Source organism: Cryptomeria japonica, unplaced genomic scaffold (assembly GCF_030272615.1).
Source record: "Cryptomeria japonica unplaced genomic scaffold, Sugi_1.0 HiC_scaffold_85, whole genome shotgun sequence".
NCBI lineage: Eukaryota > Viridiplantae > Streptophyta > Pinopsida > Cupressales > Cupressaceae > Cryptomeria > Cryptomeria japonica.
The window spans coordinates 165001-180000 of record NW_026728907.1 but is presented as its reverse complement, the minus strand read 5'-3'; the positions used below and the strand labels follow the sequence as shown (position 1 = coordinate 180000).

The following is a 15000-nucleotide window of genomic DNA, read 5'->3' as shown; positions in this document are numbered from 1 at the left end:
CAGGGTGGGCACCTTGGTGCGCACAACTTGCCTGGGCTGCGCACCAGGAAGGGCTCAAGATGGCACCCGCGTTCCGTTTTTTTCACTATCTTTCAGAACGGAAATTTTAAAATCTCGTTTTTTTTTGCCTTTTCTGGAAATTAGTGAAGGCAGCGCATCAAAGGTGCGCAACGCTGGTGCGAACCTGGGAGCGCTCCGATGTGTGCTCCAAGGTGCGGCGTGCACGAAGTCGGACCCCGGTTTGCCCCGGGTGCGCACCTCGCGTGCACCTTGGTGCGCACACCTTGGCTGGGTTGCGCGCCCTGGTGGGCACCATGGTGCGCACCAAGGAGCGCTCCGAAGTGTGCTCCAAGGTGCGGCGTGCACGAAGTCGGAGCCCGGTTTGCCCCGGGTGCGCACCTCGCGTGCACCTTCGCCGCGGTGGGCACCATGGCGTGCACGAAGTCGGAGCCCGGTTTGCCCCGGGTGCGCACCTCGCGTGCACCTTCGCCGGGGTGGGCACCTTGGTGTGCAGACCTTGGCTGGGTTGCGCGCCCTGGTGGGCACCATGGTGCGCACCAAGGAGCGCTCCGAAGTGTGCTCCAAGGTGCGGCCTGCACGAAGTCGGAGCCCGGTTTGCCCCGGGTGTGCACCTCGGGTGGGCACCTTGGTGCGCATGCCTTGCCTGGGCTGCGCACCAGGGCGGGCTCAAGATGGCACCCGCGTTCCTTTTTTTTCACTATCTTTCAAAACGGAAATTTTAAAATCTCATTTTTTTTTGCCTTTTTCTGGAAATTAGTGAAGGCAGCGCATCAAAGGTGCGCACCTCGCTGCCCACCACGGTGCGCAACGCCGGTGGGCACCCGGGAGTGCTTCGAAGTGTGCTCCAAGGTGCTGCGTGCACGTTGTCGGAGCCCGGTTTGCCCCGGGTGCGCACCTCGCGTGCACCTTCGTCGGGGTGGGCACCTTGGCTGGGTTTGCCCCGGCTGCGCTCCGAAGCGGGGTTATTGGAGCGCCGCCTCTTTTTTTGTCGGAGCGTTTGGTGGGGTTTCTCGCATTGGCTCTTCCGAGGCCCGGTTGCCACCCTGGCGCGCACGAAGTCGGAAGTAGGGTTAATTGCCCGGGTGCGCACCTTTGCCAGGGTGGGCACCTTACCTGGGCTGCGCACCAGGGCGGGCTCAAGATGGCACGCGCGTTCCGTTTTTTTCACTATCTTTCAAAACGGAAATTTTAAAATCTCCTTTTTTTTTTGCCTTTTCTGGAAATTAGTGAAGGCAGCGCATCAAAGGTGCGCACCTCGCTGCCCACCTTGGTGTGCTCTGAGGTGCGCACCCGGGAGCGCTACGAAGTGTGCTCCAAGGTGCGGCGTGCACGTTGTCGGAGCCCGGTTTGCCCCGGGTGCGCACCTCGCCTGCACCTTGGCCGGGGTGGGCACCTTGGCTGGGTTTGCCCAGGGTGCGCTCCGAAGCGGGGTTACTGGAGCGCCCCCTCTTTTTTTGTCAGAGCGTTTGGTGGGGTTTCTCGCATTGGCTCTTCCCAGGCCCGGTTGTTGGGTGCGCTCCCACCCTGGCGCGCGCGAAGTTGGAAGTTGGGTTAATTGCCCGGGCGCGCACCTTCGCCAGGGTGGGCACCTTGGTGCGCACACCTTGGCTGGGCTGCGCACCAGGGCGGGCTCAAGATGGCACCAGCATTCCCTTTTTCTCACTATCTTTCAAAACGGAAATTTTAAAATCTCGTTTTTTTTTTGCCTTTTATGGAAATTAGTGAAGGCATCGCATCAAAGGTGCGCACCTCGCTGCCCACCTTGGTGTGCTCCGAGGTGCCCACCACGGTGCGCAACGCCGGTGCGAACCCGGGAGCGCCCCGATGTGTGCTCCAAGGTGCGGCGTGCACGAAGTCGGACCCCGGTTTGCCCCGGGTGCGCACCTCGCGTGCACCTTGGTGCGCACACCTTGGCTGGGTTGCGCGGCCTGGTGGGCACCATGGTGCGCACCAAGGAGCGCTCCGAAGTGTGCTCCAAGGTGCGGCGTGCACGAAGTCGGAGCCCGGTTTGCCCCGGGTACGCACCTCGCGTGCACCTTCGCCGGGGTGGGCACCTCGGCTGGGTTGCGCGCCCTGGTGCGCACCAAGGAGCGCTCCGAAGTGTGCTCCAAGGTGCGGCGTGCACGAAGTCGGAGCCCGGTTTGCCCCGGGTGCGCACCTTCGCCGCGGTGCGCACCATGGCGTGCACGAAGTCGGAGCCCGGTTTGCCCCGGGTGCGCACCTCGCGTGCACCTTCGGCGGGGTTGCGCGCCCTGGTGGGCACCATGGTGCGCACCAAGGAGCGCTCCGAAGTGTGCTCCAAGGTGCGGCGTGCACGAAGTCGGAGCCCGGTTTGCCCCGGGTGCGCACCTCGCGTGCACCTTCGGCGGGGTTGCGCGCCCTGGTGGGCACCATGGTGCGCACCAAGGAGCGCTCCGAAGTGTGCTCCAAGGTGCGGCGTGCACGAAGTCGGAGCCCGGTTTGCCCCGGGTGCGCACCTCGCGTGCACCTTCGCCGCGGTGGGCACCATGGCGTGCACGAAGTCGGAGCCCGGTTTGCCCCGGGTGCGCACCTCGCGTGCACCTTCGCCGGGGTGGGCACCTCGGCTGGGTTGCGCGCCCTGGTGCGCACCAAGGAGCGCTCCGAAGTGTGCTCCAAGGTGCGGCGTGCACGAAGTCGGAGCCCGGTTTGCCCCGGGTGCGCACCTCGCGTGCACCTTCGCCAGGGTGGGCACCTCGGTGCGCACACCTTCTCAATGTTTTCTTGCCTTTTCTGGAAATTGGTGAAGGCAGCGCATCAAAGGTGCGCACCTCGGTGTGCTCCGAGGTGCGAACCCGAGAGCGCTCCGAGGTGCCCACGAAGTCGAAAGTCGGGTTAATTGCATTGTTTTCCCCGGGTGCGCTCCGAGGTGCGCAACATCGGCGCGCACCAAGGAGGGCTCCGAAGTGTGCTCCAAGGTGCGCACGATGGCGTGCACCTCTGGTGCGCACGATTCGGAGCTCGGTTTGACCGGGGTGCGCACACCTTGGCTGGGTTGCGCACCTTTTGTGCGCTCCAAGGTGCGCACGAAGTCGGAGCTCGGTTTGCCCCGGGTGCGCACCTTCGCCAGGGTGCGCACCTTGATGCGCACGCCTTGGCTGGGCTGCGCACCTTGGTGGGCGCCATGGTGCGCACCTTTCGTGCGCTCCAAGGTGCGCACGAAGTCGGAGCTCGGTTTGCCCCGGGTGCGCACCTTGGTGGGCGCCATGGTGCACTCCGAGGTGCCCAAGATTGGTGCGCACCAAGGAGCGCTCCGAAGTGCGCTCCAAGGTGCGCGCGAAGTCGAAAGTTGGGTTAATTGTCCGGTTTGCCTCGGGTGCGCACCTTGCGTGCACCTTCGCCAGGGTGGGCGCCTTGGTGCGCACACCTTGGCTGGGCTGCGCACACCTTGGCACCCGCGTTTCCTTCATTTTAAATTTTTTTTTTTTACAATCTCTCAAGTGGGAAATTCTATAATCTCAACTTTTTTTGCCTTTTCAGGAAACTTTTGAATGGAGCGCATCATTGGTGCGCTCCGAAGTGTGCTCCAAAGCTCTCTCCAGCTGCGTGCACCTGCCCCGGCCGCGCACCCGGCCCCGCCCAGCTTCGCTCACCTGTCCCGGGCGTCTGGTGCGGAACCTTAGAGTAAGAAACATCACCGTGCACCTTGGCCAACGTGCGCGACTCGACCGAGCGCGCACTGGCCGAGGTGCACACCGATTTCACCTGGGTGCGCGCGCAGCACCTCGGGCGCACCGGGGTGCGCGCACAACGCCCGGGTTGCACCGTGGCCTGTGTGCTCGGGGCGCCTCGGGTGCGCGCTCGGTGTCGCCCCCGCGCGCGCGGTAGTGCGGGCAGCGCACCCCGGCCCGGCCCGGCCCCGACGAGAACGCAAACGGGCAAAAGGTTTATTCAAATAGCATTGCGACGCCCGGCGAAAAACTAAAAAAGGGTGCAACACCGGGACTTCCCGGGAGGTCACCCATCCCAGTACTACTCCGGCCCAAGCGCGCTTAACTGCGGAGTTCTGATGGGATCCGGTGCACTAACGCTGGTATGATCGCACCCGTTATGAGCTTGTCGCAGTGTGTACTTAGCAAACCGCGACCCACGTGCGAATCCACCCCGGCCACCCACCCCCGTCGAGGTGCACACCCTCCCTCGCGAAGTGCGCCCCGTTCGCCAAGTGTGAGCCCTGCCCGGGTGCGCGCACCTTGCTAGGGCGTCGGGTGTGCACCCGGCCCGGCCTACGTGCGTGCACCTGGAGGGGGCGTCGTGTGCGTGCAGTGTCCCGTCTGCAACGCGGTGCCCACACACCACCTCGGGCGCAACGACCTGCGCTCACATGTGGGCCGAGTGCACCTTGGTGCATGTTCGGGGCGCCTCGGGTGCACGCTCGATCTTGCCCCGGTGCACCAAGGCGCTCGGTTTGCCCCGGGTGCGCACTTGGTGCAAGGTGGGCACCCAAAATAGGGATCAAGCACCAAAACACAAGTTTCGGGATGCAAAATGGGACCCAAGGACCACAAATGCGTTCCAAGACCCATGATGGGTCCACGAGAACAAAAATGTGTTCCGAGACTTAATAAACAAATATTGGGTTTTAGGAGAAGAAACATGCTCTGATGCCCAAAACGAGAATCGACCCCGAAAAGGCCACAGGCCAAAAGTGGGATGCGAGACAAAAAAAAATGGGACCCGAGGACCAAAATTGGGTTCCCAGGTCGAAGACAGGGCAACCGGACAAGAAACGACCTCTAAGGCTCGAAATGAGTCCCGACGACTAAAACTTGACAAGAAGCACCCATCAGGCACCCAACTCGACACCCATGGGATGCCGACCCACCCGGGCTTCCACCTAGCACACCTTGGCACCCACCCACCCTCGCACCCAACCTCGCACCCAACTTAGCACCTTTGAACCCACATTGGCACTCACCCTGACCCTGGCACCTTGGAACCCACATTGGCACTCACCTTGACCCTGGCACCCACCTTTGCACTCACCTTGGGACCCACCCTGGCTCCCACCTCGGCACCCACCCAGACACCCACCTTGGTTCCTTGGCACCCACCTTGGATCCTTGGCACCCACCCCGACACCCACCTTGGCACGCAACTTGGCTACTTGCCACCCACCTTGGCTCCTTGACGCCCACCCCGACAACCACCCCGTGACCTACCCTGGCTAGGGTTGGTGCACACCCACCCTGGTGCCCACCTTGGCACCCACCCTATGACCCACCTTGGCACGCACCTTAGTACCCACCCCGTTACCCACCCTAGGACCCACCCCGTGACCCACCTTGGCCAGGGTGGGTGCACCCACCCTGGTGCCCACCTTGGCACCCACCCATCCTAGCACCCAGCCTGTGACCGGGCTTGGAACCCAACCTTGCACCCGCACCCGTCTTGGCCAGTGTGGGTGCGCACCCATCCTGGCACCCACGTTGTGACACACCCTTTAACCCACGCACCCTAGCACCCACGTTGGCACCCACCTTGGAACCCAACCTAGCAACTTGGCACCCACCCCGTGACCCACCTTGGCATCCACCATAGCAGTCGCCGACTTGGCACCCACCTCGGCACCCACCTTGACACTTGTGGACCCACCTTGCCACTCACCCTAGCATCGACCCATCCTAGCACCCACCCTGGCACCTTTGCACCCTAGCACTCACCCATCCTAGCACCTAACCTGTGACCCACCTTGACACTCACCCTCGCACCCACCTTGGAACCCAACCTAGCACCCACCCACCCTGACACCAACCCTAGCACCTACCCACCCTTGCACCCACCCTGTGACCCATCTTGGCACCCACCCATCCTACCACTCAACCTATCACCCACCTTCTCACCCACCTTGGCATCCACCTTAGCACCCACCCACACTGGCACCTTGGCACCCACCTCGGGCAAGGTGGGTGCACACCCACCCTGGCACCCAATTTAGAACCCACCGAGCATGTTACCCACCTTGGCACCCACATTGCAGCCCACCCTAGTACCCACCCTATGACCCACATTGGCATCCACACCCTAGCACCCAGGCACCTCGACACCCGCCTTGACACCCACCCTAGCACTGAACCTGTGACCCACCTTGGAACTCACCCTAGAACCCACCCACCCTGTGAACCACCTTGGCATCCACCTTAGCACCCACCCACCTTGGCACCCACTCTAGCACTCACCCATCCTAACACCCAACTTGTTACCCACCTTGGCACCCGCCCTCGCGTCCACCTTGAAACCCACCCTAGCACCCACCCACGCAGGAGCCCACCTTGGCACCCAACCTAACACCCACGCATCCTGGCACCCAACTTGTGACCCACCTTGGAACCCACCCTAGTACCCACCTTTGAACCCACTATATCACCAACCCACCTTGGCACCCACCCTATGACCCTCTTTGGAATCCACCCTAGCACGCACCCACCCTGGCACCCACCATGGAGCGCACCCTAGCACCCACCCACCTCGGCACGCACCTCAACACCCACCTTGGTGTGCGCACTGCGCCAACCTCTCAAAGACCCTATGTGGTGCGCTCCAAAGTGTACACCTTTGGTGCGCTCCAAGGTGCGCACCTTTGGTGCACACCGAGGTGCACACCAAAGTGTGCACCGAGGTGAGCACCAAAGTGCACTCCAGGGTGCACACCAAGGCGTGCACCTTTGGTGCGGTCAATGCAAACGAATTCGGAAGTTGGGGTCGATGTCCTAATCGCTGCTGCAGACTACACGTATGAGAATCGGACAAATAGCTTTATATAGGGGAGGTGTTGCGTTTGATGGGTCGACTCCCCTGGTTGTGTGCACTGCACCAACTTCAAAGACCCTGTCTTGTTTAAGAAGTCAAAAGTTGGGGTGGATGTCCTAATCATTGCTGCAGTCTACGCATGTATGAGAATCAGACAAATAGCTTATATAGGGGAGGTGTTGCATTCGGTGGGTTGACTCCCCTGGTTGTGCGCACTGCGCCAACCTCAAAGACCCCGCATAGCAGAAGAAGTCGGAAGTCGGATTTTGGTGAGCACCAAGGCGTGCACCTTTGGTGCGGTCAACGCAGACGAATTCAGAAGTTGGGGTGGATGTCCTAATCGTTGTTGCAGGCTACACATGTATGAGAATCAGACAAATAGCTTATATAGGGGAGGTGTTGGGTTTGATGGGTCAACTCCCTTGGTTGTGCGCATTACGCCAACCTCAAAGACCTTGTTTTCGTTAAGAAGTCAAAAGTTGGGGTCAATGTCCTAATGGCTCCTGCAGGCTACACATGTATGAGAATCGGACAAATAGCTTATATAGGGGAGGTGTTGGGTTTGATGGGTCGACTCCCCTGGTTGTGCGCATTACGTCAACCTCAAAGACCTTGTTTTCGTTAAGAAGTCAAAAGTTGGGGTCGATGTCCTAATTGCTCCTGTAGACTACACATGTATGAGAATCAGACAAATAGCTTATATAGGGGAGGTGTTGGGTTTGATGGGTTGACTCCCCTAGTTGTTCGCATTACACCAACCTCAAAGACCTTGTTTTCGTTTAGAAGCCGAAAGTTGGGGTCGATGTCCTAATTGCTCCTGCAGGCTACGCATGTATGAGAATCAGACAAATAGCTTATATAGGGGAGGTGTTGGGTTTGATGGGTCGACTCCCCTGGTTGTGCGCATTGCGCCAACCTCAAAGACCCTGCATTGCGGATGAAGTCGAAAGTCAGAGTTTGGTGTGCTACAAGGTGTGGTCGAAGGTGCTCACCTAGGTGTGCACCTTTGGAGCACAGGAAAAGTGCCCTCCAAAAGTGCGCACCTTTGGAGTGCACAAAAGTGCCCTCCAAAAGTGCGCACCTTTGGAGCGCAGAAAAGTGCCCTCCAAAAAGTGCCCTCCAAAAGTGCGCACCTTTGGAGCGCAGAAAAGTGCCCTCCAAAAAGTGCCCTCCAAAAGTGCGCACCTTTGGAGCGCAGAAAAGTGCCCTCCAAAAAGTGCCCTCCAAAAGTGCGCACCTTTGGAGCGCAGAAAAGTGCCCTCCAAAAGTGCGCACCTTTGGAGCGCAGAAAAGTGCCCTCCAAAAAGTGCCCTCCAAAAGTGCGCACCTTTGGAGCGCAGAAAAGTGCCCTCCAAAAAGTGCCCTCCAAAAGTGCGCACCTTTGGAGCGCAGAAAAGTGCCCTCCAAAAAGTGCCCTCCAAAAGTGCGCACCTTTGGAGCGCAGAAAAGTGCCCTCCAAAAAGTGCCCTCCAAAAGTGCGCACCTTTGGAGCGCAGAAAAGTGCCCTCCAAAAAGTGCCCTCCAAAAGTGCGCACCTTTGGAGCGCAGAAAAGTGCCCTCCAAAAGTGCGCACCTTTGGAGCGCACAAAAGTGCCCTCCAAAAGTGCGCACTTTTGGTGCGCACCAAGGCGCTGGTTCGGTCGTTGCAGGCGAGTTCGGAAGTTGGGGTCGATGTCCTGAGCGGAGGTGCAAACTACACAGGTGTCGGAATCGGACAAATAGCTTATATAGGGGAGGTGTATGCTTCGATGGGTCGACTCCCCAGGTTGAGCGCACCGCGCCAACCTCAAAGACCCTACGGTATGGATGAAGTCGGAAGTTGGGTCCGATGACCAATTCGATTAGTAGGTATGCTCATGAGGTCGGAATTTGGGTCCGATGACCTGCCATGTGCAGGAAGGCGAATGTTGACACTGTGCGTTGCAAGGTGCACACCAAGGCGCTGGTGCGGTCTTTTTAGTCGAGTTCGGAAGTTGGGGTCGATGTCCTGATCGGAGGTGCAAGCTACACAGGTGTGGGAATCGGACAAATAGCTTATATAGGGGAGGTGTATGCTTCGTTGGGTCGACTCCCCGGGTTGAGCGCACCGCGCCAACCTCAAAGACCCTACGGTATGGATGAAGTCGGAAGTTGGGTCCGATGACCGATTCGATATGTAGGCATACTCGCGAGGTCGGAATTTGGGTCCGATGACCTGCCACGTGCAGGAAGGCGAATGTTGGCACTGTGCGTTGCAAGGTGCGCACCAAGGCGCTGGTTCGGTCGTTGGAGGCGAGTTCGGAAGTTGGGGTCGATGTCTTGATCGGAGGTGCAAACTACACAGGTGTGGGAATCGGACAAATAGCTTATATAGGGGAGGTGTATGCTTCGTTGGGTCGACTCCCCGGGTTGAGCGCACCGCGCCAACCTCAAAGACCCTACGGTATGGATGAAGTCGGAAGTTGGGTCCGATGACCGATTCGATATGTAGGCATACTCGCGAGGTCGGAATTTGGGTCCGATGACCTGCCATGTGCAGGAAGGCGAATGTTGGGACTGTGCGTCGCAAGGTGCGCACCAAGGCGCTGGTGCCGTCGTTGCAGTCGAGTTCGGAAGTTGGGGTCGATGTCCTGGTCAGAGGTGCAAACTACACAGGTGTGGGAATCGGACAAATAGCTTATATAGGGGAGGTGTATGCTTCGATGGGTCGACTCCCTGGGTTGAGCGCACCGCGCCAACCTCAAAGACCCTACAGTATGGATGAAGTCGGAAGTTGGGTCCGATGACCGATTCGATACGTAGGCATATTGGCGAGGTCTGAATTTGTGTCCGATGACCTGCCATGCGCAGGAAGGCGGAATTTGGGTCCGATGACCGAGTTGATGGCGTGCCATGCGCAGAAAGGCGGAATTTGGGTCCGATGACCGAGTTGATGTTGATGGCCCGCCATGCACAGGAAGGCGGAATTTGGGTCCGATGACCGATTTGAAGGCGTGCCATACGCAAAAAGGCGGAGTTTGGGTCCGATGACCGAGTTGATATTGATGGCCCGCCATGCGCAGGAAGGCGGAATTTGGGTCCGATGACCTGACATACGCATGGAGTCCGACTCGGGGGCCGATGTTCGATTCGATGACTTGCATTGTGGGTAAAGTCGGAAGTTGTGGTCTTTGACCCGATTCGATGACCAGACTTCGGCTGCTTGAGAATCGGACAAATAACTTATATAGGGGAGGTAGTGTTCTCGAGCATCCTCCCCCCGTGCCCGTTTATGTCGATTGATGCTGGTGCTCGACTGGTTGGAGCGCTCGGATGCAAAAATCTTGCACCAGGATTTATCGATTGTGATGGACACGGCAAGTCTCCTGATTGCTATGCAGGAGCTCATCGTGAATCTCTATGCGGCCTTGGTATGGACTCGACCTGCGGAATGGTTCGGCAATGGTAGTCGCTCCAACACGTCCTTGCAATGGCCACAGAGGTGATTCGACTAGAGCTCCAGTCTAGCTTTTGGGTTGCTTGGCGGACTGGTATAGCCGCGATCGAGTTCCGGCCATGAACGTTTTAGATAGCTCTTGGGCTTTCTGGGACGGAAGTCGGAAGTTTGGGCTGTTGTCCGATTTGATGACCATTCTTCGGATGTGTGAGAATCGGACAAATAACTTATATAGGGGACTGTGTTGTCTCACGCAGCCCCCTCCGTGCCCCTCTATCTCGACCGATGTTGGTGCTTGAAAGGGTTGGGATCGCTCGGATTTATAAACGTGCACCACCATTTGTCGAGTGTGAGGGACGCGGCAGGTCTCCTAAATGCTATGCGGGCGCTCTCTGAGAATCTCTATCCGGCCTCGACACAGACTAGTCTTGCTGAATGGTTTGGCACTGGTAGTCGATCCAACACGTCGTTGTTGTGGCCGCCTAGGCGATTCGATTCGAGCCCCCGTCTAGCTTTTGGGTTGCTTGGCGGATTTTGCCCTATCCGCAAGTGAGCTCGGTCCCTAAACGTTCGAGAAACCCGATTGCTATGCGCCGACTCTCTTTCTTGCGAGCCTCCATCTAGCTTTTGGGTCTCTACGGAACGGAAGTCGGAATCTGGGACCGTTGTTTGATTCGACGAGGCAGACTACGGTTGTGCGAGAATCGGACAAATAACTTATATAGGGGAGGTGTTGACTGGAGCATTCTCCCCCGTGCCCCTCTAACTCGACCAATGCTGGCGCTCGAACGGTGGTAGCGCTCGGATTTTCATTGAGCGCCAGCATTGGTCGATTTAGAGGGGCATGCGAGATTCCCGAATGCTATGCGAGGGCTCTAACGGAAATGTCTATTGGTTTCGGTATGGATGCAATTGCGAGTGGTTCGGCAAAGGTAGTCGTTCCGATGCGTCCATGTCGTGGCCAAATCGATAATTCGATTTGAGCCCTCGTATAGCATTTGGGTCTCTCGATGTGATTCCGCATTCCAGTCCCTTTGGGCACTGCTTGAGCCGCATCCCAGGGGGTTCCCTTCCCAATAATCTGCCTCGCAACCCGATTGCTATGCGGTGAGGCTCCTCGGCCGCCTCGGAACTATCTGTGTATCAGACGCATCGCGGGATAAGGGGTTGGCAACGGTAGTCGCCCCAAGCGCGTCCGATGCTTGGACCATTCCGAGGCGGCCCTGAAGCCTCTTCCGTCTAGCCGTTGGGTCCTTCTCGCCGCATCCCTCGCCTCGCACCCCGATTGCTATGCGGTGAGGCTCCTCGGCCGCCTCGGAACTATCTGTGTATCGGACGCGTCGCGGGATAAGGGGTTGTCACTGGTAGTCGCCCCAAGCGCGTCCGATGCTTGGACCATTCCGAGGCGGCCCTGAAGCCTCTTCCGTCTAGCCGTTGGGTCCTTCTCGCCGCATCCCTCGCCTCGCACCCCGATTGCTATGCGGTGAGGCTCCTCGGCCGCCTCGGAACTATCTGTGTATCGGACGCGTCGCGGGATAAGGGGTTGTCATTGGTAGTCGCCCCAAGCGCGTCCGATGCTTGGACCATTCCGAGGCGGCCCTGAAGCCTCTTCCGTCTAGCCGTTGGGTCCTTCTCGCCGCATCCCTCGCCTCGCACCCCGATTGCTATGCGGTGAGGCTCCTCGGCCGCCTCGGAACTATCTGTGTATCGGACGCGTCGCGGGATAAGGGGTTGTCACTGGTAGTCGCCCCAAGCGCGTCCGATGCTTGGACCATTCCGAGGCGGCCCTGAAGCCTCTTCCGTCTAGCCGTTGGGTCCTTCTCGCCGCATCCCTCGCCTCGCACCCCGATTGCTATGCGGTGAGGCTCCTCGGCCGCCTCGGAACTATCTGTGTATCGGACGCGTCGCGGGATAAGGGGTTGTCACTGGTAGTCGCCCCAAGCGCGTTCGATGCTTGGACCATTCCGAGGCGGCCCTGAAGCCTCTTCCGTCTAGCCGTTGGGTCCTTCTCGCCGCATCCCTCGCCTCGCACCCCGATTGCTATGCGGTGAGGCTCCTCGGCCGCCTTGGAACTATCTGTGTATCGGACGCGTCGCGGGATAAGGGGTTGTCACTGGTAGTCGCCCCAAGCGCGTCCGATGCTTAGACCATTCCGAGGCGGACCCGAAGCCTCTTCCGTCTAGCCGTTGGGTCCTTCTCGCCGCATCCTTCGCCTCGCACCCCGATTGCTATGCGGTGAGGCTCCTCGGCCGCCTCGGAACTATCTGTGTATCGGACGCGTCGCGGGATAAGGGGTTGTCACTGGTAGTCGCCCCAAGCGCGTCCGATGCTTGGACCATTCCGAGGCGGACCCGAAGCCTCTTCCGTCTAGCCGTTGGGTCCTTCTCGCCGCATCCCTCGCCTCGCACCCCGATTGCTATGCGGTGAGGCTCCTCGGCCGCCTTGGAACTATCTGTGTATCGGACGCGTCGCGGGATAAGGGGTTGTCACTGGTAGTCGCCCCAAGCGCGTCCGATGCTTGGACCATTCCGAGGCGGACCCGAAGCCTCTTCCGTCTAGCCGTTGGGTCCTTCTCGCCGCATCCCTCGCCTCGCACCCCGATTGCTATGCGGTGAGGCTCCTCGGCCGCCTTGGAACTATCTGTGTATCGGACGCGTCGCGGGATAAGGGGTTGTCACTGGTAGTCGCCCCAAGCGCGTCCGATGCTTGGACCATTCCGAGGCGGACCCGAAGCCTCTTCCGTCTAGCCGTTGGGTCCTTCTCGCCGCATCCCTCGCCTCGCACCCCGATTGCTATGCGGTGAGGCTCCTCGGCCGCCTTGGAACTATCTGTGTATCGGACGCGTCGCGGGATAAGGGGTTGTCACTGGTAGTCGCCCCAAGCGCGTCCGATGCTTGGACCATTCCGAGGCGGCCCCGAAGCCTCTTCCGTGTAGCCGTTGGGTCCTTCTCGCCGCATCCCTCGCCTCGCACCCCGATTGCTATGCGGTGAGGCTCCTCGGCCGCCTTGGAACTATCTGTGTATCGGACGCGTCGCGGGATAAGGGGTTGTCACTGGTAGTCGCCCCAAGCGCGTCCGATGCTTGGACCATTCCGAGGCGGCCCCGAAGCCTCTTCCGTGTAGCCGTTGGGTCCTTCTCGCCGCATCCCTCGCCTCGCACCCCGATTGCTATGCGGTGAGGCTCCTCGGCCGCCTTGGAACTATCTGTGTATCGGACGCGTCGCGGGATAAGGGGTTGTCACTGGTAGTCGCCCCAAGCGCGTCCGATGCTTGGACCATTCCGAGGCGGACCTGAAGCCTCTTCCCTCTAGCCGTTGGGGCTTTCTCGCCGCATCCCTCGCCTCGCACCCTGATTGCTATGCTGTGAGGCTCCTCGGCCGCCTTGGAACTATCTGTGTATCGGACGCATCGCGGGATAAGGGGTTGGCAGTGGTAGTCGCCCCAAGCGCATCCGATGCTTGGACCATTCCGAGGCGGCCCTGCAGCCTCTTCCGTCTAGCCGTTGGGGCCATCTCGCCGCATCCCCCACCTCGCACCACGATTGCTATGCGGTGAGGCTCCTTGGCCGCCTCGGAACTATCTGTGTATCGGACGCATCGCGGGATAAGGGGTTGTCACTGGTAGTCGCCCCAAGCGCGTCCGATGCTTGGACTATTCCGAGGCGGCCCTGCAGCCTCTTCCGTCTAGCCGTTGGGGCCATCTCGCTGCATCCCCCACCTCCTCGGCCGCCTCGGAACTATCTGTGTATCGGACGCATCGCGGGATAAGGGGTTGGCAGTGGTAGTCGCCCCAAGCGCGTCCGATGCTTGGACTATTCCGAGGCAGCCCTGCAGCCTCTTCCGTCTAGCCTTTGGGGCCATCTCGCCGCATCCCTCGCCTCGCACCCCGATTGCTATGCGGTGAGGCTCCTCGGCCGCCTGGGAACTATCTTCGTATCGGACGCATCGCGGGATAAGGGGTTGTCACTGGTAGTCGCCCCAAGCGCGTCCGATGCTTGGACTATTCCGAGGCGGCCCTGTGGCCTCTTCCGTCTAGCCGTTGGGGCCATCTCGCCGCATCCCCCACCTCGCACCCCGATTGCTATGCGGTGAGGCTCTTCGGCCGCCTTGGAACTATCTTCGTATCGGACGCATTGCGGGATAAGGGGTTGTCACTGGTAGTGGCCCCAAGCGCGTCCGATGCTTGGACTATTCCGAGGCGGCCCTGCAGCCTCTTCCGTCTAGCCGTTGGGGCCATCTCGCCGCATCCCCCACCTCGCACCCCGATTGCTATGCGGTGAGGCTCCTCGGCCGCCTTGGAACTATCTTCGTATCGGACGCATCGCGGGATAAGGGGTTGTCACTGGTAGTCGCCCCAAGCGCGTCCGATGCTTGGACTATTCCGACGCGGCCCTGTGGCCTCTTCCGTCTAGCCGTTGGGGCCATCTCGCCGCATCCCCCACCTCGCACCCCGATTGCTATGCGGTGAGGCTCCTCGGCCGCCTTGGAACCATCTTCGTATCGGACGCATCGCGGGATAGGGGGCTGTCACTGGTAGTCGCCCCAAGCGTGTCCGATGCTTGGACCATTCCTAGGCGGCCCTGAAGCCTCTTCCGTCTAGCCGTTGGGGCCTTCCCGCCCCATCCCTCGCCTCGCACCCCCGATTGCTATGCGGTGAGGCTCCTCGGCCGCCTTGGAACCATCTGTGTATCGGACGCATCGCGGGATAAGGGGTTGGCACTGGCAGTCGCCCCAAGCGCGTCCGATGCTTGGACCATTCCGAGGTGGCCCTGAAGCCTCTTCCGTCTAGCCGTTGGG

General features: G+C 60.0%; 1 non-coding gene across 1 annotated transcript; it reads right to left on the bottom strand.

Annotated features, from left to right (window-relative positions):
* Positions 1–3967: 3967 nt before the first annotated feature.
* On the bottom strand, positions 3968–4086 carry LOC131864412 (5S ribosomal RNA). Its single transcript, XR_009363219.1, has one exon. It is a non-coding gene; the product is annotated as a 5S ribosomal RNA (ribosomal RNA).
* Positions 4087–15000: the final 10914 nt, after the last annotated feature.